Source organism: Bactrocera dorsalis, chromosome 1 (assembly GCF_023373825.1).
Source record: "Bactrocera dorsalis isolate Fly_Bdor chromosome 1, ASM2337382v1, whole genome shotgun sequence".
NCBI lineage: Eukaryota > Metazoa > Arthropoda > Insecta > Diptera > Tephritidae > Bactrocera > Bactrocera dorsalis.
The window spans coordinates 83,173,994-83,195,164 of record NC_064303.1 but is presented as its reverse complement, the minus strand read 5'-3'; the positions used below and the strand labels follow the sequence as shown (position 1 = coordinate 83,195,164).

At 37.1% G+C, this 21,171-nt stretch overlaps 2 protein-coding genes across 3 annotated transcripts in view; one reads left to right on the top strand and one right to left on the bottom strand.

The window, feature by feature from the left end:
• Positions 1-21,171, top strand: part of LOC105222012 (Krueppel-like factor 10) — a 373,089-nt gene that overhangs the window by 35,948 nt on the left and 315,970 nt on the right. The window lies entirely within an intron of this gene.
• The window catches only part of LOC105227153 (uncharacterized), a 150,053-nt gene that overhangs the window by 31,956 nt on the left and 96,926 nt on the right, over positions 1-21,171 (bottom strand). For both annotated transcript variants that reach the window (XM_049457572.1, XM_049457579.1), the window contains exon 3: positions 7,985-8,107. The gene's annotated coding sequence lies outside the window, so the exon portion shown is untranslated. The remainder of the gene's footprint in view (positions 1-7,984; positions 8,108-21,171) is intronic.

The window sequence follows — 21,171 nt, the reverse complement described above, 5'->3', positions numbered from 1 at the left end:
AAACTAGATCTGCATTTCTTCAACTTAAGTCTGCTGTCATGGAAGTGGATTTATATTTGAAAAGCTGCTCATACGATTTTTGAAAATTTGTAATAATCATGAAATGGCTTGGTCTAACAGGTAGCTGATGAAGGTACAGTGTTATCACTTATTAAACCAAATTTTAGTAAAAATTTAGTTTTTCTTTAAGGCGGTATAAGTTTGTAAGTCTGCTATCATCCATGAAAAATTCAATTTGAGTGTAATTCAATGCTTTAAACAGCCACTTCCTCTAATAAATATTACGTGCGCTTGTGTCAGAGTTATAAAGCTGCCAATATTGTAGGTCCTTGTTTAATAATACTTGCTTCCTTGCCTTTCATATCCAATATCCTTTATCTGACGGTGTAGTTTGCTTAACTTTCAACTAAAAACTATTAAGTTTGCCATAAAATACACTTTTCCAACGATTGATTTCAGCTTCTTGACTATCAATACTTCACATTTTCTTCTGCTTCTTCTTCAAGCGGGTTTTCTTTTTGCTTTTATTGCCGTGCTTATTGTTTTCAGCGCCTTTGACTTAGCTGTCTTTTATCCGCTTTTGTGTTGAAACTTTTGTGCCATCGACTGAGTGTTTGCAACTTGTTAACCCTGCAACAAAGGATAAGTATGTGCACATGAGCGTGTGCTTCCGCATCCGAAACTTAGAAATCAGGCGCTCTGTCTTCTCAGTCTCAAACATATGACAGTGTAGTGGAGGAAAGATGAGAGCAGAGTGACACACAGGCAAACGTCGATAGAAAGCGCTTAGAACGCGTTTCTTTATGCCAAGCGCTCGCGTTGAAGGCTGTCAGTGTGCGGGGCGTAGCGCCCCGTGCCAGTACAACATGGCGTATGATTAATCAATATCCCTGCAACTATAAGTTGTGCAATTAAGCTAAGTCCTTTGACTGCATATGTCGAATATTTTATTTCATTTATTTTTGGTTTTTATTTTCAAGTGCATTTGTGGTGTGATTTCACATGCGCGCGCCTTATCTCTTGATTTTAACTTTCTGCGTTTGATAGTACATTCTCCTTTGAGCGCGCTCACAAATCAAAATTTAATTTTTAGTGACAGCAAATAATAATTCTCAACATAACGCGCTGCAATGAAGCGTGAACACCGAAAAAAGAAGCGTAAAATGAAAGCCAGCAGACTGTTCTGCAGACAACACATTTATGGTATTTATGGTGTGGTTGAGCAAAAGTAAAGAGCTGCCACCCGCATTGTATTTTCCGCCAAAAATATCCGCTGCAGAAGCAATGTGCAGCGTAGCGTGAAACGCTTTACCAGACAGCGACAAGCACACAATAATTCATTTCATAAGAATCAAATGTCTGAAAATATTTTTTAATTTTTTTCCTTCATTCGATTTTCTATTCTATCTGAAAGTACTTATATGGCTCCTTCCTCATATGTGTATTGGCATTCGTTTTGCCGCCAAACAGACTTCTCATACTTATTGCTATATACTTTATTCCTTTTGACTATCCCATGGAAAATCAGTATAACATATTATGTATTTATGTGATCAATCGTTGCACTTGACATTCAGATGATATCTTCATTTTGTTTTGTTGTGGCCTCTAAATTCTGGAGGCCTTATTGCTTCAATATTAACAGTCTAAAATAATATATTATTTGCTATTCAGCTATTGGTGGCGAGTTGAATCATCAGAGTAGCGTTTTTTTTTACTACCAGGTGTTTTTCATATTTCGTGATCTTAAAAAGTTAATTAGGAAACCCCTCTTACTTAGACGATTTTTATAAAAACTACATAGTATCAAGACCATAGAAGCCATGTTTAGCACTAATATATTCTACACTAGACCTAGAGGAATAAATGAAGACATAATACAATTTCAACCATTGTATTCCCAATCGTTGGCAACTAAAGCGAATTTCACATGTTTTCACATGTTTATTCTAATACAGGGTAGGCCATTTAAAGTTGATCCATTTGTTTCTAAAAAAAAAAGAACAAAAGAAAACAATGTTTTTTGTTCATTTCAAAAATAATTTATTTGGTCAAAGGGGATTTGTTTCAGCTAATATTTAAAAATTAGATCGCGTTAATGGGCACCTTTAGCTTTGACAGCTAAATGCACTCTTTTTTTCGACATTTTCCATGACTTTGGCCAATGTTTCGGATGATATGGCGGCTGTTTCACGTCGAATGTTGGCTTTCAGTTGAGCTAAGGTCTTTGGCTTATTAGCGTATACCTTGGATTTCCAAATAACCCCACAAATAAAAGTCTGGTGGCGTCAAATCTGGTGATCTCGGTGGCCCAGTCAACATCACCATTTTTCGATATCAATCGCCCGATGGCCCATTTGCCAAAATTAAGGCGTCGCGGATAATCAGCTGGGTTTAGTTTTTGTGCCATTTGAATTTTATATGGAAACATCTTCAAATCTTTATGAATTATGCGTCGGAGAGTGGTGCGAGAGATGTCTAATTCCTGAGAGCGGCGATAACTCGATGTCGATGGAGTCTCCTCAATACTGGCTCGTACAGCTTCGATATTTTCATCAGAACGTCTTGTGCGTTGTCTGGATGCATGACTGGCATTACTGAGATTACCGGTGTTCACAAATTTTGCGTATAAAGACTTAATTGTGTTCTTAACTGGAGCACTTCACTTTATTTTTTTTGCGAAACGCACGTTGAGTTAACACAATTGAAAAGTTATTTTGAATATAAAGCTGAACAATTTCAGCGCGTTCTTTTGGAGTGTACTGGTATAAATTGTCTTCGAATGACGCTTCTAACGCGGTATGACATTAGCCGATTTGTCAGCGCTGTTAAAAGTTACAGCGTTGCCAGATGGGTCAACTTTAAATGGCCTACCCTGTATTTCACACACCAAGCGATATGAATACAGAAATCCGAAAATCATTAACTTGAGGAGCTCCCAGAGATCAGCTGTAGTTCCTTTTCAAATAAATATTTTCACTAATACTAAGTCTTAAAATGCAAAGTACAAATTTTTGGATCAATGAATTTAAAAGTTTTCTCAGAAAAAAATTTCGGAAAATTCATTTTTTTCTCCCTTCTAACTGTATATAACCCCTCAAAGGTGAAGAACGAAGCTTTGGCCAAGTGCTTTATCTCTTATGTTACTTACTGAGCACTTATACCCAATATGATCCTTTTAAATAAGTTATATTACATATATAATGGGTTGTCAAAAAAGTCTTGCGGTATTTTTCGCTATTTGGCGCTGAAAGCGCGGAGTTCTAGTTTTATTCGTCGCATCGGGTCATGCTCATTTCACGCGCTAACACGTATTTGATTGATTTTCGTTTCTTTTAAGTCGTTCGTGAGTTATAGCGTCGCAAACATGAAACAAAATAAAGAGAAAATACGGCATATTTTACAGTACTACTATGATAAAGGCAAAAATGGATCTCAAGCCGCCAATAAAATTTGTGCAGTTTATGGACCCGATACAGTTTCCATTTCCACCGCACAACGATGGTTTCAACTTTTTCGTTCTGGTGTAGAGGTGGTCGAAGATGCGCCACGCTCCGCAAGGCCAGTCGTCGAAAATTGCGATAAAATTGCTGAACTGGTCGAAAGAGACCGCTATAGTAGTCATCAAACCGTTATAAGCCATTTGAAGAAGCTTGAAGTCACTAAGAAGCTCGATACACTTAACTTCATTCAGGAATTGCGTTTTTATTCTGAATGAGGTATATTCAGTTCGTAACACCCAAAAGGCAGTATATCCCATATATAAACGATTCGCGTAATGAGCTGTGGAATGGCCGATATCGGACTACCATCATATGCAGCAAACATACAAACTGAAAAAAATGAAAATACATTTTTTAATATTGTATATTTTTATGCTGAAAGAAATGCACTAATGAAGCTTTCGAAGCCGAAAATGTATTTTATCTTTTTTTTCTTGCTAATTTGCAGAATTCCAAACTTTCTAGGAACTTGTACTACAAACAATAACTTTTACAATTTTAAAGTTTACATTTTTAAAAAGTAATAAGACTACTAAAGCGCCCGATTTGTTATTTATGTATGTGCACAGTTCCTTTGTTTTCTTTAATTTAATTTCAAGTTCACATTTCCGCCACTTGCTTTTATTAAATTTTAAATAGTCAAAACTAGCCTGTCTGAAGATGAGGCCGTCGACATGCAGCTAACCCTCACACTCACCTTCATGCTCACAACCATTCCTATTATACATTTAAGAACAGGCACATATGTTTCTTCAATACTGAGTATTTCGCCAATCACATTTCCGCTTGTTTCCTTTGTTACCGTAAGTGCCGTGTCTACATTTCGTCTCTTTCTTTTTCGCTGCTATTGACGTTAAATGAAAAATCGTTTAGCGAGATGGCAGCCGGCGTGTAATGTAGCAGGACGAAATAAGAAGGTTGTCGTAAAAAATAAAAACGAAAGAAAGGAAAAACAAAATAATAAATCCGTTTAGTAGATTTTATAAGAAAAATATTTGTTGTTATTACTAGCAATGACAGCGCCACTCGAATCGGACGCATTTGCTAGGCATGACAGCAGACTCCACCAACTGTGGGAGAAAACTCAGATTTCTGAAAGAAAAATGAAGAAAACCTAGAATTTGGGATTTACCAAAGATATAGTAACCTTCATATGATATAAAAGGAACTTTATATTGATTCCGATCGTTTTTGTTGTGTGGAAGCTGTATATTATAGTAGTCCGATCTGAGGAACTTGTTTGCATATATACATCAATTATTTATATATCAATTATTTATACATTTTATAGGATCTCAGACATTTTCAGCTGGACGTTACAAACTCCATGGAAAACTTTTACACCCTGTGCAGGGTTAATAGTTCTTACGGAACTCAGTTATTGCTTGAAATCACTTTAAAGTTAGGTCAATAGTGAGCAGACGAAAAGGCCTTTATTGTTAGGAAAGAGGCAATTTCGTGATAGTGAGATATGCTTGAGATTTAAGTTTCAAAAATGTGATTCAAAAATGATTCAAAAAATAGGTTTGTACGAAATTTTTAAATTCGAAAAACTTTTAATAATAATTCTTGTAATTTTCTGCGCATATTTTTCGGTTTTATGCTACTGTGCCGCAGCAAGAACAATTCGGGCGATGTCTACCAAAGCGTAGTAAATTGCATTATTGAGTTGCGACGCGGCAGGCGATGCCCGGTTGTGTAAGAAACAAGTTGGAAATTTGAAGAAATATACGGAATTTTAAAGAAGGAGTGAAGTAAAGAGGAAATGTTAAAAAATTGGGCGAATATGGGCCGACTATCTGGCAAGAAGCTTGGCGCGTCGCAGCTACTTTTTCACTGCTGCCACTGAAAGGCACACACCGAAGGCGACAGAAGCAACATTGTCTCAATTTTTGCCGCCACTGCTTGCAACATGGCCAAATGGCACAATTTCTTATACACACACCCATATATATATATATATATACTATATACATTTATGTTATTTCACATTTCTACTGCGGCTGCCAGGAACACAGCAGGATGTCAGCTATTTCTATGGCCGCAGCTTCTTAGTATCCAGCATTGCTGTTTCTTGAATTTGTAGATGCGCGCATGCCAATGTATATGTGTGTGCACCGTTTGACAGCTTGTGGCATGCTGACTGTGCGCACCACATGCTTTTATCACCGTGGTTTCCCATCGAGTGTGCGGCAGGTGCCACCGTTGACTGCAGACACCTCCCACAACTGAAGTCTGCATTTTACGGCACCCAATTCGCATTCAGCCACTAAAGTCATATAAGTTAGTTACTTTGTATTTTATACACGGCAAAAACAAAGACTCCTAGCTTGATCGCAGATGAAATTGTCGAAATCTTGCTACGTGTTGCACGGTGTAATAAGCGGGCTCATGCGGCGGATTTTTGTTTGGCTTTATAACGGTATCGAGGTATCCCAACCATTGCCGAATTACGTGTACGTGCATATGTTCCGTTACGCAGCGCTTTGTTTTTAATTTTACCGTATGCATTATTACTTTCACATATTTAATGCGCGCACATCCCCCCACACACACACACAAACCTTTAGGTGTATGTGCTTATGTGGCAGCTTCGCTTTGTTTACTTTTCTATGTGGCGGTTGGCAAATTTTAATTAAATTTTGAATTTTTAATGCACACTTAGCTCTAAGGAAAATTGCACTTTGCCAAGTTGCCTCCCCATTGGCGAAAATTACTCATACGCACTGTTTAACCGTTAAGTTTGCGGCGTCTGTAGCGAATTAAAGCGCACATCAAAAGGAATTTGGCGTGATTTCAGCAGATTATAAGCCGGATTTCGCTTGTCAGATGGCTAGGCGGCTATTAGGTGTTAGGCAACGTCTTTGGAAAGCAGAGATTATCTGAAATAACAAGTTTACGGCTTAATCTGCGCAACAGCATTGTCAAAAGTCGTTTGAAGTTTCAAGTTAGTAAAACTTAAACTATTTTATAAATTGATTGTGGTTTCGATTAAATTACTCTTATATAACTTTAATTAAATGTTTAACAAAAAAATAATTAACTATCTTAAGCAAACTAAGCTTTATTAAGGCAACTTGAGTTTTTGAGGCTATGCTCCAACAGTTTTTCACTCACGAAGCGTGCTGAAGTTACCAAAACTTAAACAAGGAACCGTCAACATCCAAACAGCTACTTTGTTTAGTACTCTTAGCTGTTTGGCTTGGTAGACGGTATTAAAAGGAGAGGTACGACCTAAGTAAATGTAAGTAGTAGACAAAAACTCCCCTCACTTAACACCATTCAGGAGTTATGTGTTGCAAAAACTAGTCCCACCAAGGATACCCTAAGAAGACAGCATGTTCGCATTTGGTTGCAAGACGAAAAATTCCTTTGGTATGTAAAGGTGAAGGACAAGTCTGTATCCGAAATAGTAAACTAATTAAGGAGGGGAAGTCCAACAGACTGATATCTTTTCAACAAATTTGTAGTTGCCTGGTTTCGAAGCGATAAAATTGGAATATTCACATTTTGATTGATCTTATCAAAATATATTGAGTAGAGAAAGAGAGTTGGGAACTGTACCAAGCAAACCGAATTCAGTATCTCTTACCCCGGTTTATGTACCCATATACTATCTTGACTTGACTCGTTATTTGATATACTTCTCCATAAAGTAAAGCCTGATCTCTAAAACTCTTACAAAGCTTTTACGTGTTTTGATTTTTAAAATGGATAAAACTATTTACTTGTATGTATCGAGAGTAAGATAACAATGGTCGACAAAAAATAACTTTACAATTTGAGGCAAGACAGCTGCGAAAGCCGCGGGCTGGCCTCTAATGCACCTGCAGACAACTCCAGAGTCAACATCTACGTAGACGTGGAAAGTGTTGCCAGAAGAAAGCAACTTCACTCCCAGTGTGCCAGGCCACAAAGATATCGAGAGAAAGAGAATTGACGAGATTGCCAAAAATGTTGTATGGCTAACATCCAAAAACCATCGGGAGTACACAAAACTCCTACCGGAACTCGATAGAAGAGACTTTAAGAACATGATTGGAATACTGTCTAGTTGCGCCCGCCGGATACGACTGGCATGCGGAGAAAATTGCTGGAAATGTCTAGAGCAGGGGACCAGGGAAACAATAGAGCATTTTTTGTGCACTTGTCCCGCGCTGGCAAGACTAGTATGTAAACATCTGGGGTCACCACAGTATGATACACTAGAGGTGCTATCGATAGGGAGTATGTTAAAATGCGCGCCAATCGCAGGCATCCTAAGCAAGTTAGGACTACTTCTCATGGACCTAGCAACTGAACTACATCTGATATTTCAAAGAACCAAAAGTGGTCTATGCGTGACTTATTGGCCTACCAGATTAACTTAACCTAACCTAAGCGAGAATTGCATAGCATTATATAGTTATACTCGTACATAACATATTAAATAAGTTTTGACTAAGGTAAACGTGCTTATTTAGTAATAATATAATACTTACTGGAAATCATTGAGGCTTAATTGAGTATAAAAGTTGTCTTTGCAAATTAAAGTTTGGCGCCTTTAAGAATAACATCTCTTGAACTGGTCAATTCACTACATTTTTCACACATAAAACAGAGTTCTGGAAAGAAAAAAAATTAATTAATTATATTCATTTGAGCAATGTATATCCAAACTAAGTGAAAATTGCAAATATTGTTTGCTCTATATGCTGTATCTTATCTTATATTCGTTAAACAATTAATTACCTAGATAGATTAAAATATTTACTTAGAAGTAGAATAATTTCCGATTTTGTAATTTTAATTTACCGCAAGTGTTTACACTAAATACATTCATTTAAATAAGGCAAATATTTAAATTCGAAATAGTAGTCAATATTCACTTAAATCCACACAAAAACGTTTCATTCCTCGTGGCCTATTTTTACCGTTCAAATGTTTTTTCTGTATAACGCATAAATAGTCTCCAAAACAATCGTATCGATATCGGATAAATACCGACTCTGTGTATTTTAATCCAACAATGCTTATGGCAATTTATTTACTAAAATGATTTATTTATTTACGCACGAACAACAATAACAACTATTTCAAATGCGCGATGAATCTATCATTTAACGGGAATAATTGATTATGTAATATTTGCTTGTGCCACTGACAATGAATAGCGGTATACATACTCGTCTACATGCTTAATATTGTTATACCAAAAGTATACAATGGAACCAGCAGACATATGTGGTTACATAGTGAAAAATTTATGAAATTTAGGGGGATTGTCGCAAGATGACCGCGCTCTCTGATAGGTAGAGCCAGAGATAAAATTCAAAATACGAAAACGCCCTTTCGTACATATTAATTGTCTCACTGCTTAAGCTGGGAAGCAGCCGATCGTTAAATTGTCACAGTTTTTGAATATTTTTGAGGAGTCTCTGAGAGCTGTATTTGGTCGAAATTTTGTGTGAAATTCGCATTATTGTGTCTGCTTGAATGTTTAATGAACAATCTCGCTCACGTAATAATAATATCAAAAAATCATGACAAAATAATCCTCAACGAATAAATAGTTAAATACACTGTAAAAGTAGAATCACAATTACAAAAGGCAATCAATGTGCACTACATAGTTACACATTTCTACACGCATGTACCGACCCCTTCCTCCAACAATATTTGTACTTCCTCTTGCATTTGGCGATTTAATGTGTAATCCGCTGGTGGATTAATGCTTGTCATGTTTTACCATATAATCCTCTGAGTTCAAGTGATTTTCAAACACACATGTGTATGATTTGTGTCGAAAATTGTGTTCTATTCAACATTAAACATTATCTATTGTTGCATATTTAAATATGCAGAAACTCAAATTTAACTGTAAATACACTAAAACGAAGTAAGCATTCGGCGATTTTTACGATGAGTGAAGTTATTTAACAGAGAATATCGAAATGTTCGGAATGTCGCAAACGGCCTTCGATGATAATTGTTTGTTGCAAGCAAGTGTTTTGATTGGCACAAATTATTACAAGAGCGTCGAGAACGCATTGACGAATCACATCTAGGACGGCCATGAGAATCGACGATATAGTCAGAAATCTTACTGAAATCGTTGAAATATCGGAAAAAGCAGTGAAAATCATTTTAAAAGAGTAAAAGCCTAAGAAATATGAAAGCATGATTGGTTTCAAAACACCACATTTATTCGAAAAACAGCCTTAACGTTTGTGAAACAATGCTTTCCGACTACAAGGATTTATTACTGACGATGAGTCTTAGATCTTTGCTTGCGACCCGAAAATAGAAGATCAAGCGGCCGAATATAGTGACACAGGTGAGCCGAAATCGAAAAAAACTGCGTTAAAGCAGGTCAGAAATATAGACGTGCCTTCTAACTTTGTCACATTCAGCAAACTCAAACAACCTCTCCGGGGAAACCGTTTTGAGTCAACTGAAGACATTAAACAAGAGTGGCTACGTGCATTGAAGCTATACCCTAAATTTACTGTAAAAAATTGTAAAAAAATTAATTTAATAGACAAAAAGTGGTATCGATAGCACAGCTTTGATGTGTTTTATACCGGCGATGCGTAAGGCGAAAGAACCGTTCATGAGTAGTAAATAATTATGGATATTTAAAAGACATAGACGAAAATATCAAAATATATTCTTATTAAGATTTTTAATCGAATAAATCATAATCAAATAAATTTGTAAGGCATTTCATTCACGAATATCATTATTTTTTAAGAAAGCACTATCCCATCAAAGTAAAGCATTTTGTAAAAAAAAAATGTAATGTACTAGAATTGGGTCTACTCTGGGTCTACAAGATAACATTCGCCGAAATAAGACTTTGCGATAATGAAAAAGTCGAATGTGAGACTTTGAAGAGCAATCACACAACAAAAACAGAAAATCAAAAAGTTGGAAGATCGCAATAATCAGTACAACAACCTTAATGTCCGCTAAGTTTTCTTTACAAGGATACAAATTTTGCAGCCCACTCTTTATAGATTCTGATTAACGTATCTTTAAGTCGCTAAATAATAGTTTTAATAGATACTTTTAAAGTGTAATCATGGCATTCATATTCCGATTATACTTCTCTTCCCATAACAGTGTAAGAATGAGTATGCCGTTATAAAAGTAGCGCTATATTAAAAAAATATTAAATGTTATCTCTCTTAATACTTTTACCAAATGCTGTAAAGGCAGCACAAATGATAGCCTATCAGGATTTAAGAACATTTAAGATGATCCTAGTAAAAATCGTAATAAGGCCTTTTCATAACAGGAACATTTTGATTGCTTTTCGATAAAGTTTTACTCATAATTGAGTGCCTTTATCCCTATTCACTTCACGCACTCCTATATCCCTAAATAAAAGCTGCAATTTAATTGGCCTCGTGAATATTTTCTATCCAGCATTATGTGCCAGCATTCCACATTAAGTCTTATTTCTAGTTATTTAATTTATGCCAATATATTATTTTCGGCTTGTCGTTGCGACGTTTGACAGCAGAACAAATGTATTTTTATGCGCTCGCCAAGCAAAGTGGCAAGAAAAAGTTGGGCCGACACGGCATAAAAAGCCACTTAGATTCACATCATTAACGGCAGCCGGCTTTAAGGCTTGCAGCCTACAGCAGCGACAGCCTTTCCCATGCACATACCCGATGCGGCGCCACCCACTCAATCTGCCGCTCCTTCCACGTACCACTGTCGTAAGACATTTTTTCTCATTTAAATTCACATTTTCCTCCCATTTTTCCATTTATTATTTCTGAATATTTTTCAGATTTGGCATTTTGCAGATTTTATTTCTCCACTCTTTCCTCTGCCAAGCAATTTTTGTCTCTAACCTTATTGTATTCTCTGCTGCAGCCACAGAGGCTGAGTGACTTCTAGTGCCTTCTAACTCAAAGCTTTCGCCTGAAAGTGACAGCCAGCAGACGTTGCGGCGCAAATCGTTTGTGTGTTTGTGTGTGTGTGAGTGTGAGTAAGTGCCAAAGCGAATAAACAAGTGGGCGAGGCAAGTTGAAAGAAATGGCCACCGTAAGACGTGCCAAATGTTAAGTGTGCCAATGTGAGCAAGTTTCATTTGAGGTAGTCGAACATCTGCCGAAGAATTGCCGGCCATTTATTGCGGCTCCGAACCCTTTTGGTAACACCTTTGCAAGCCTCCCACTACACACCATCCACATTACACTTTGCATAGGTTTAGAAAAACGCTTCATTGACTTTCAAATTTATCGACCCGCATGTCGAAAGTATTTTACCTAAAAAAATCGGTATTTCCGCTTGAAATTTTTTATGCTGAATATTTGTTTTTGCACTTTTGGGAAGTTTTTTCGTAAAATCATGTGAAATGTTTTGATTCCGGTCGTTGTTCTCTGCTGCAACATTCGGTGTTGACGGCAACTTTTATTGAATCACTGCCAAAACTTTCTCCCCCTATCTTTCCGCTGCTTTGTGCGCCTCTAGATAATATCAATAAAAGTTGATACGAAACAATGCAATGCGCTTTTTCTGAAAAGTGGAAAATGCAAATTGACCTTGTTGCTCATAACCAACTACATTTGTATGCGTTTGTTAAATTTAGGTTGTTGCGATCTCGGTGCGGCATATTCTGAATTATTAAAAGTGAAATGATAAATTCCAAATCAGTTCATAACATTTCATTTTCTGTCGAAAACGGAAATTGAAACAAATTATTTAGCATATTTATGCTTTTACTTTCACATTAGGGAAGCACATCTGTGACTTTAAAAAAATTGAAAGAAGAGTATAATGTCTCGCTTATGTTATTTTAATGTATTCATCTGGGAACCCACTAAAGCGAAATCAAGCGAATTTAGTCCATTATATTACCTCCTTCAACAAAGTAAACTTTTGTGAAATCAAATTATAATTTCGCTTACTCAATTTAAAAATACGTCAGAGATATTAAGTTTTACACTTAATCTGAAGGATCCATAGAGGCTGGTATCAAAATCTGACAGTGGGGCCAGCAAAGCCTACCTTTTGGTAATATTCAATATCTAGTATATACTTGTAGATAACTAATCGGCCGATTGCGCCAAGTTTGGTGCAAATTATTCATATGGTAGTCAAGGAAAATTGGCGGAAGCGAACAACAGCCATGCCTACTGACCATTTTACACACTTTTAAGTCCATATGATCTCTTCACTTGCTGGTATATAATATATCGGAAATAAGTTTTGGAGAAAGAATTCAAATACGGAATATGTAGATCACATAACTGATATTTCACTATAATATTTTATTGAAGTTGAGAAGCAATCTGTACCTTATGTCAACGCCCCGTATATCGCATATAAAGATTTACAAATGATAAGCCTATTTTGAATGAAATTTTGCCGAAAAAACCATTTGTTCTGTTTTTTTTTTAAGGCCTGTTTACTTTGGAATTCACCTTATATTAGGTATATGAGGGTTAAAGAAATAATTGATCGTATTCGACCAATTTTTGACAACCAGACATACTATTATACGGAAAGAATTTCGATAATGTAACTCAGAGATTGACCGATATTTTCGTTAAAACGTTCGCAAACGGAACTTTAATCAACATATTCGGCGTCTGTGGAATTTTGAATTATTTTGATAAGGTAGTTTATTTTACGCGTACTATGTATTCGGACAAAGTTTTAACGAAATATATTCATTGGTGCTTGGTTCGCATTTTTTAAAGTGAAAGATTCAGATGGAATTCAAAATCAGGTTATATGGGAAGTATCTGTGGTTGCAGTCTAATATCATTTGTTTTCTCACTGGAACATAGGAATGTAACCTTATTTACCAAATTTGGCCGATATCGGTCCACTAGTTCCAGAGATAAGACTTTTTACCGAAAAGGATTCACATCTATAGACCATTTTTGACCCCGGCTCTATAAGTTCCCCTCTCTTATCTTTCCAGGTGTAAAACTTAATGCATCTAGCGTATTTTTGAATTGATTTATTGTGCTTTTGGTGGTTTTTAACGGAACCATTTTTGAGCAGTGGGAGGGGCTATCAGGTCCATTTTTTTTAATTTGAGTCCCAAATTACAGTTTATATCTCAATTTAATACTTAGGTACGGCACTTTATAGATTTTCGATTAATGGCATTGTGTGGGCGTGGACCCACCGTGCTACGAAACCATTCCCCTTTTTTTTTGCTAAGGAACACGTTTCACTAAGATATCTTAATTGTTACTCAAGTTATCGCTTGCAAAGACGGAGGCGGACGTATTTCAACTCGTCCCATCATCTTGATTATTTTTATTTATAATATACGTATATATAACCCTATATGTAACTTGATTATTTCTAGATGGTACGAACAACTTTTAGGCGAACAAAACTATTAAGCTCCTTGGCAAAATGTTACAAGAGTAGAGAATTGGAAAGGTTAATAAGTTTTGCAAATAAATTTTCACGATTTCTAAATTTGGTTTTAGGCAAAATATTCATATGACAATTTACCCATTTGTGCCGAACAGAAATGTCAAACAATGTGTTAACTTTGACAGCGGTTTGACAGTTATGCCTAAAATTCAAATAAATCATGGCTCAGGTACAATTTTATGCAATCACAATTAAAGTTCTGCAAACAAAATCGGTATTTAACTGTACATAGGTATGAATGTGCATATATTTGTTGGTATAAAGGATACATATGTACAAGATGGCATGTGTGTAATTAACAAAAGTAAAGCGCAAGCAAATAGACGGCGTTTCCAAGTTAATTGTATTTCACTGCTCTAGAAAGGAGGCACTACTCACACACACACACACACACGATCCCACTCAGCCGAGAGAAAAAGCAAATTTTATCCAACTTTAAATTTTTTAATAGCAACTGGGTGCACAGGCCTTCGGCAGTTAGCAGTTTTTGTTTTGAAGCCTTTTAAAAGCGGGAGCAAAGCAAAACGTACGAGAGAGTGTTGCAAATAGCCATACAAGGATCCGTACATACATACATAGTTGCGTGAAAATGTGTGCTACAAGCCGAATAAGCAAAGGTAACAATTAAAATTTCTACACGGATCTGCTCGTTTGCCAGCATAAAAATGCGAGAGCTGGCTCTTTCCACAAAGCAAAGAGGAGAATGCTAAAGAAACAAAAAAACAAAACACGAGTATGAGTAAATAGAGAGCACAGCACAAACAACAGCAAGTAAGGTTGAGCAGGGATTTCACGGAGCCAGACGTTAGCTACCCACAGCTGTTAGAATAAAGTTGATAAATCTCAATACAAACAACTTAGGAAATAGGATTTTTTTTATTTTTCATCTCTTATATGCCCCATTCGTTAATTTTTAAGTGAAAGGTTTATATTTTTAAAACTAAAATTATTAAATTACTAATTTGGAGTGGCAACAAAACTGGTGCTGCCAGTTTCACTCATTCTAAAAAACAGTACTTTTCCTATGTAATATCCATTTTCAAAGTCATCATAACTAAGGACCTCAAAAAACTATCAATAAACCGTGTGAAGCAAGTGCTCTTCGGGTTGGAAAGCGAAGCGGCGACGTTCAATGTACAATACCGTCTAATCGGGTCAACAGACAGGCAAAAGAAAAATTTTTTTGAATTGGTGCAGCTAGACAGTCAAGAGAGCTGACTGGTTTTATTAAACTTGGAAAAGGCTAGTCTAGGTAGGCAGTTAGTTTCAATTAAAATTGAATAACCTGTGGTTTTATTCTCATTCGCATATTCAGGTTTCCAAGGTTGTTATTGTGTGTCGTATACCGAGGAGATAGAAATATTAAGTTGTCAAATATCTCCCTTCCGCCTTTTTGTTTTTTGAATTTCGCGGCTATGTATAAAGCGTTACAGAGCTCCTATCTGGCAATACTACACATCTTTGAAAGATCTTAGCATAACCTACAAAACGACACTATGCATGATTAGTTAGGATATTGCGTCCAACAGTTATAGAGGAGTAAACATGGAGTTCACTAATGCCAAAATTCGCGCTATTTTAAAGTTTTCCTTCATTAAGGACAAATCCGCTAGAGAAACGTTCCGTGAGATTGATGGTGATTTGGGGGAGTGTACTCTATCACTTCGAACTGCGGAGGAATGGCTTCGACTATACAGAGTGAGTGAAAACGACCGGCGGAAGACCTGTGACGACGAATACCGATCAAATCATGGAAAACATCGAGTTAGAGCGGCATGTGGCATCTCGTGTCATCGCCGAGAAGATGGAAGTTAGTCACCAAACCACTTTAGACCATCTGCAGAAGGCTGGATACACAAAAAATATTGATGTTGGGGTGCCGCATGATTTGACGCAAAAAAACCTTCTGGACCGAATCATCACCTGCGATATGCTGCTGAAACGGAACGAACTCGACCCATTTTTGAAGCGTATGATGGCTGGCAATGATAAATGGATCACATACGCCAATATCAGCCGAAAAACGGCCGTGGTCGGAGGCGATCAGGCCTCCGGCAGGCGATCGACCAGAAGCGTTCAGAATTGGCCAAAGGAAAGGGAGCAGTGTTCCACCAGGACAACGCCAGACCACACACCTCGTTGATGACTTGTCAAAAGCTACGGGAGCTCCGATGGGAGGTTTTATCGCATTCACCATATAGCCCGGATATAGCGCAAAGTGATTACCACTTGTTCTTATCCATGGCGAACGCCATTGTTGGTATAAAGTTGAACTCAAAAGAGTCTTTTGAAAAGAACTGTCCCAGTTCTTCGCAAATAAGAAGGATGGCTTCTACGAGCGGGGTATTCTGAAGATGCCGTCTAGAAGGAAACAGATTAACGAACAAACAGCGCATATTTGAACTAAATCCGATCACTGTAACATTTTTTATACTCGTAAAGCATTGAATAAAGAGCAAAAAGGCGGAAGGGAGATATTTGACAACCTAATATTATATACGTTAAATGTGATTCCTTTTAATAAAAAAACATTTGAGATTCAAGCGTCATTGAGTTTAATGAGTGCTCAACTGTTAGTAGCAAAAGCTACAAGGTCTGACCGAAAACTTAAGCCTGGCACCACGAAGAGCAGTTAGCCTTGGTATTCACTCTAATCTGCTCATTGTGTAAGGCACTTTAGAGAGGCTTGTAGTAGCTGTGATTTAAACCTAAAGGCGGGTAGAATTAAAAATTCAATTCAGTGTGGCTGAGGATTTAATTCAGCCTCGAACCGTACTATGGCGAGAAAGGTGTCCCTTCCAACTTACCAATCGGATTCAAATAATACTTGCAAAAAGAATGTATAGTTTCAGGCGCTGATCAAGGCATTATTTTGATCAATGTGCTTTTAAGCACCATTGGGTTAGGCCGTCGTCTGCAGGTACTCACATAAAAAACACAACGACTTTTGTAATCCTTAACCATAAAACTTAAATTAGATAATAAGTATTAGAAAATGAGGTACGCACAGCAACCATTTTCGCTTAAGTAATTTTCGTTTAAGTAAAACTGGGGACAGTTGACGAATTATAGGCTAAGGTTTGTTGTTGCGGAGCTCTAATTTCTTTTATAGGAAAGAAATTTTAATTTGTTTCGCAAACTATGATGGTAGTATTATATGATTTGTGAAGACTACCAATATATGTAATTCAATGTATTCGGATTAATAGGTAACTTTCTATCACGCAGTGAATTTTGGGTGGTACGATATTACAAGGTTTTTTAGAAACAAATGCCAAAGGTAACTGACATGAGAAAGGAACGGGGAATGGCAACTTTTCTCTGCTGAGTCCGGCATGCAACTTACGATCTAACCATCTAGTAGATGTTCCCAAAATAACATTTTCCAATTCCAACAATTTTCCAAGGCAACCCTTGGTCATAAAGTAATAAAATCGATGCTTGAAGTTTGTTTTTGCAATTTTTCCGCTTCAAGCTAAACGCAAATGGAAACCACACACACTATTACGCTCTAAAAATATCTATTATATATGCCGTTATATAAGCAGACGTGTATGTGTGTGCGTAAAAATATGAAATTATACATAATCTCTTTTTGATTTGTCATGTGTGCGGGTAAAAATAGCGAGTAGCAAGACCGAACGACAAGAGCTTATTGAATTCTTCCATGTTCATGTTTATTTATGCACACAAGTAAACCGTTAAATCACATTTTACATGCACACGTTTGATCCTTTTCTCGTTTTGCTCATATCTCTGTTGCTTTTTTACGCTTGAAATGGATTATGTGAACTTTACATGGCTTATATGGCATTTAAACAGTCTACCCCGCACACTCTCTACCACTCTCTCGCACACACACACACGCAAGGAAGACAAATGCAAATGACAATTTATGCCAACCCGAATTCGATTCGATCCACGCCGAAAATCGGATTTGCAATCGAAATTTTTCACTGCCAGAGATTCGCCTTGCTATGCATGAAATTTTTATGATTTTTGCCATTTGACATTACGACAATGCCTGCGGGTCGAGGAGCTGCATCGGTAAACAGGATAACATATAAATGTGGGTTTGCCGGCAATTGTGGTGGGGTGTGGCAGGAATGTTTGCTGAATTGTAAGTAGATAAAGCACCTGCCATTTAAATATGTGGGCGGTAAATTTTCCAATTGATTTCGACGAGCAAAATGTTGGAGTATATGCGCGTGTGCACAGTTGGAATACAGGATATTGATAAACTGTAAAAATAACAGAACCAAAGCAGAAATTCAGAAGGAATGAGATGAATTTAGTTTTATTTGCCGAAGATTCCGGTGCTTTAAAAGCCACTTCAAGCATGCTTATGGCGCTTTTATGGATTTTATAGGTGTGAGTGAGCGCTGAGTTTGCGTAAAAAATTTATGTTAATGTTTTATTTAGTACAATAAAAACCATTGCATAATAAATTGTTACCAATAAATATTTGTGGAGAAGTAACGAGATTGCTAAATGCAAAAATAACCGTTGGACCCAAATGTAGCCAATAAAGCTCATATTTTTATGTTAAACTCTCTCACTGTCAATTTCAAATCGCTTCATTTAAGTTGAGTAGTCAATTTGGCTTAGGCAAATGCGCTCGCTTTAAACACTTCTGACCGCACGAAATTTCCGGTTTCCCCTTCTTTGGCACCCTTGACAATTTCATTGGTTTTGGCACTCCCTTTGCCGCGCTCTAATCGCTTTGTGCTCGCAGTGCGGTGGTATATGGCACAAGTGTCTCTACAAAATATAACTAAACTTAACGCTACTAACCCCATTTTTATGCATCACATCGCCTGCTACTTCGTCCCGCCCCCACCGTGCCACCTTGCACTCGTCAAACAAGTGCTGCTGCTGCCCTTTTGCAACCAGCAAGTTTACTACCGAGTCTCCAGCAAATGAGTTGCTGCGCTAAGTTGTGGCAAAAGAACAGGTAAACACTGGGGAGGAAACACTGCAGTGCCGGTGGCCGCAACAACAACACAGAAACTATGAAGATAAACATAGAAAACGTAGAAAAAATGCAGCACAATACACAACAATGTATGCAAATGCAACAACAACAGCAACAACAAGAGAGAAGTTGAAATGCAAAAACTGCAAGCAAATCAACAAAAGATGATTTTTACTTTGAATAAAATATGAAGTGAAGCAAAGCGGGGAAGAAGGGCAGCTGCACGAGCATAAACGGTATTTGCTTAGTTTTGGTGAACGTCGGTTTACGCCCGACAAGTTAAATGCGTTTCACAGTTGGCTTAAGGCGTTGTTTGAAAGCTTTAATCGCTTCACAATCTGGATTCGAAAAGTTGTTTGGCAGTTCCCCTGAGACGGTTAAGGGGAACTACTAAATACACTCGGCGAATGTTCGACTACACCTCGGGTGTCTCAAAGATGAAGACCCAAGACTAAGACTATTTCTATTTGGAGGAGGTAGGTACTATATATAGCGGGGCTAAGACAAATAATTTTATAAATTATTTTAAACTCTTGTCAATCAGGAGGGAGCGAAGGGTGTCTATTCAAGTTGTTTTCAAGATGAGATCATTTTAAACCCGTTCCCAGACAAAAGTGCTCCATAAGAGTCTTCCATAGTGAGTATATAAAAAAAATTGTTATTTACACAGAAACTGTTTCACAGACCGTGGTAACTAAAACTCCAATAAATGACTTTTAAGCGAACAACTGTCCAAAAATAATAGTTTTAGCCCTCCACTAATACCTAAAAAAACTGTTCAGTACCCATTAAAATCTAACGATCACGTGGAAGTTGTATAAAGCTGTCATGGTATTTTTGTTCAGTATGGTTTGGCATTTCATGGAAAAACTTACGCCTGAACAACATTTAAAAATCGTTCAACTTTATTACGAACTCACGTTACGTAAATAATGTTTTTCTCCCGCTTCGCTCAACTTACAACTTAGGGTCAACATAATCGGCCTACTGAGCGTACTATTCGCAACACACTCACCCATCTTAAGGTCCCGCATTCATTATTGGGTAATATTCGATCACGTCCAACACGCAGTGAAGCAAATTTAGCAGCCGTAGCTGAGAGTCTACACGAAGACCGTGGATTCGTCGATTCGTCGTCGTTCAACTCGGACTGACGTACGGAATAACTTAGCGCATTTTACGTTACATTGCTTCGCTCTATGAGCTGTTGAAAAGTTCCAGGAAGATCTGACGTTTTCGGTGACATTTGGTTCCAGCTAGACGGCGCCACTTCCCATATATCGCATGAATGGATTTATTGATTTTGGTCCGGTCGATTGGCGATCTTGGTAGCTTGATATCACACTGTTATACTTTTTCCTGCAGGGATGTGTATGTAAAGTCTAAAGTCTATGCAGACAATCCCGCTTCTATTCAGACTTTTGAACAAAACTTCACGCGTTTCGTTGGTTTTTGTATAGGTATCTATACTCAGTTTAAGAATTTCGAAATATGTTTCGGAGAGATAATTCTGAAAAATTTATTGAAGTAAGGCAAGTAGATTTAATGTACGATATTATTTTTTTCGCATGGAAGCATACTTTAAGTTAATCATCGAGCCACGAGAATTTCTATTCTATTTCACTATTTTCTATATGATTATAAATGAATTCAGATATTAGTTCATAAATTCATACATCCTAACCTCAAATCACTGGCGAGCCAGTTAGAACCCCACAGCTAAAATATATTTTAATTTTTGGAACACATTTCATAATTCAAGATTTGGTCTGGACCTCCTTGAGAATGGAAGCCGACGTCAGAAAGTTAGAAGACATTTACTGCAAGAGTAATTGAAGGATATAAATTTATTTTGTCCATCATCATATAGAGCCGTCTCCAACCTGCAATTGTTAAACAAAAGAGAGAACGTACACTAGAATATTGTACATACGAGTACCTCCCTAAAACGTTCGTCGACCTCTGGAATTATTGAAAGCAAGGCACAGGAACATAAATGATTTAGCTAAGACCTTTAACCATTTTTGGGGCAAATCCATTAGGTAACTAGAAAGATGAAATTAGTTGATAAATCCCTTCCATAAAACTCTGTGTGAGTAATATTCATTATCACCTAACTATTAAGCTATTAAAGTTTTATCAAAATATCCAACATCTTCATATGTCAAAGCTCCAACTATTAATATAGTGATGGAGATTTAAAATTTAACTTCTGATAAACACTGTAACTGTCAAAGCCTGGCAGCGATGTAAAGAAATTGTGTTGTTAGTTAGTTTCCGAGTTGCTTTTACAAG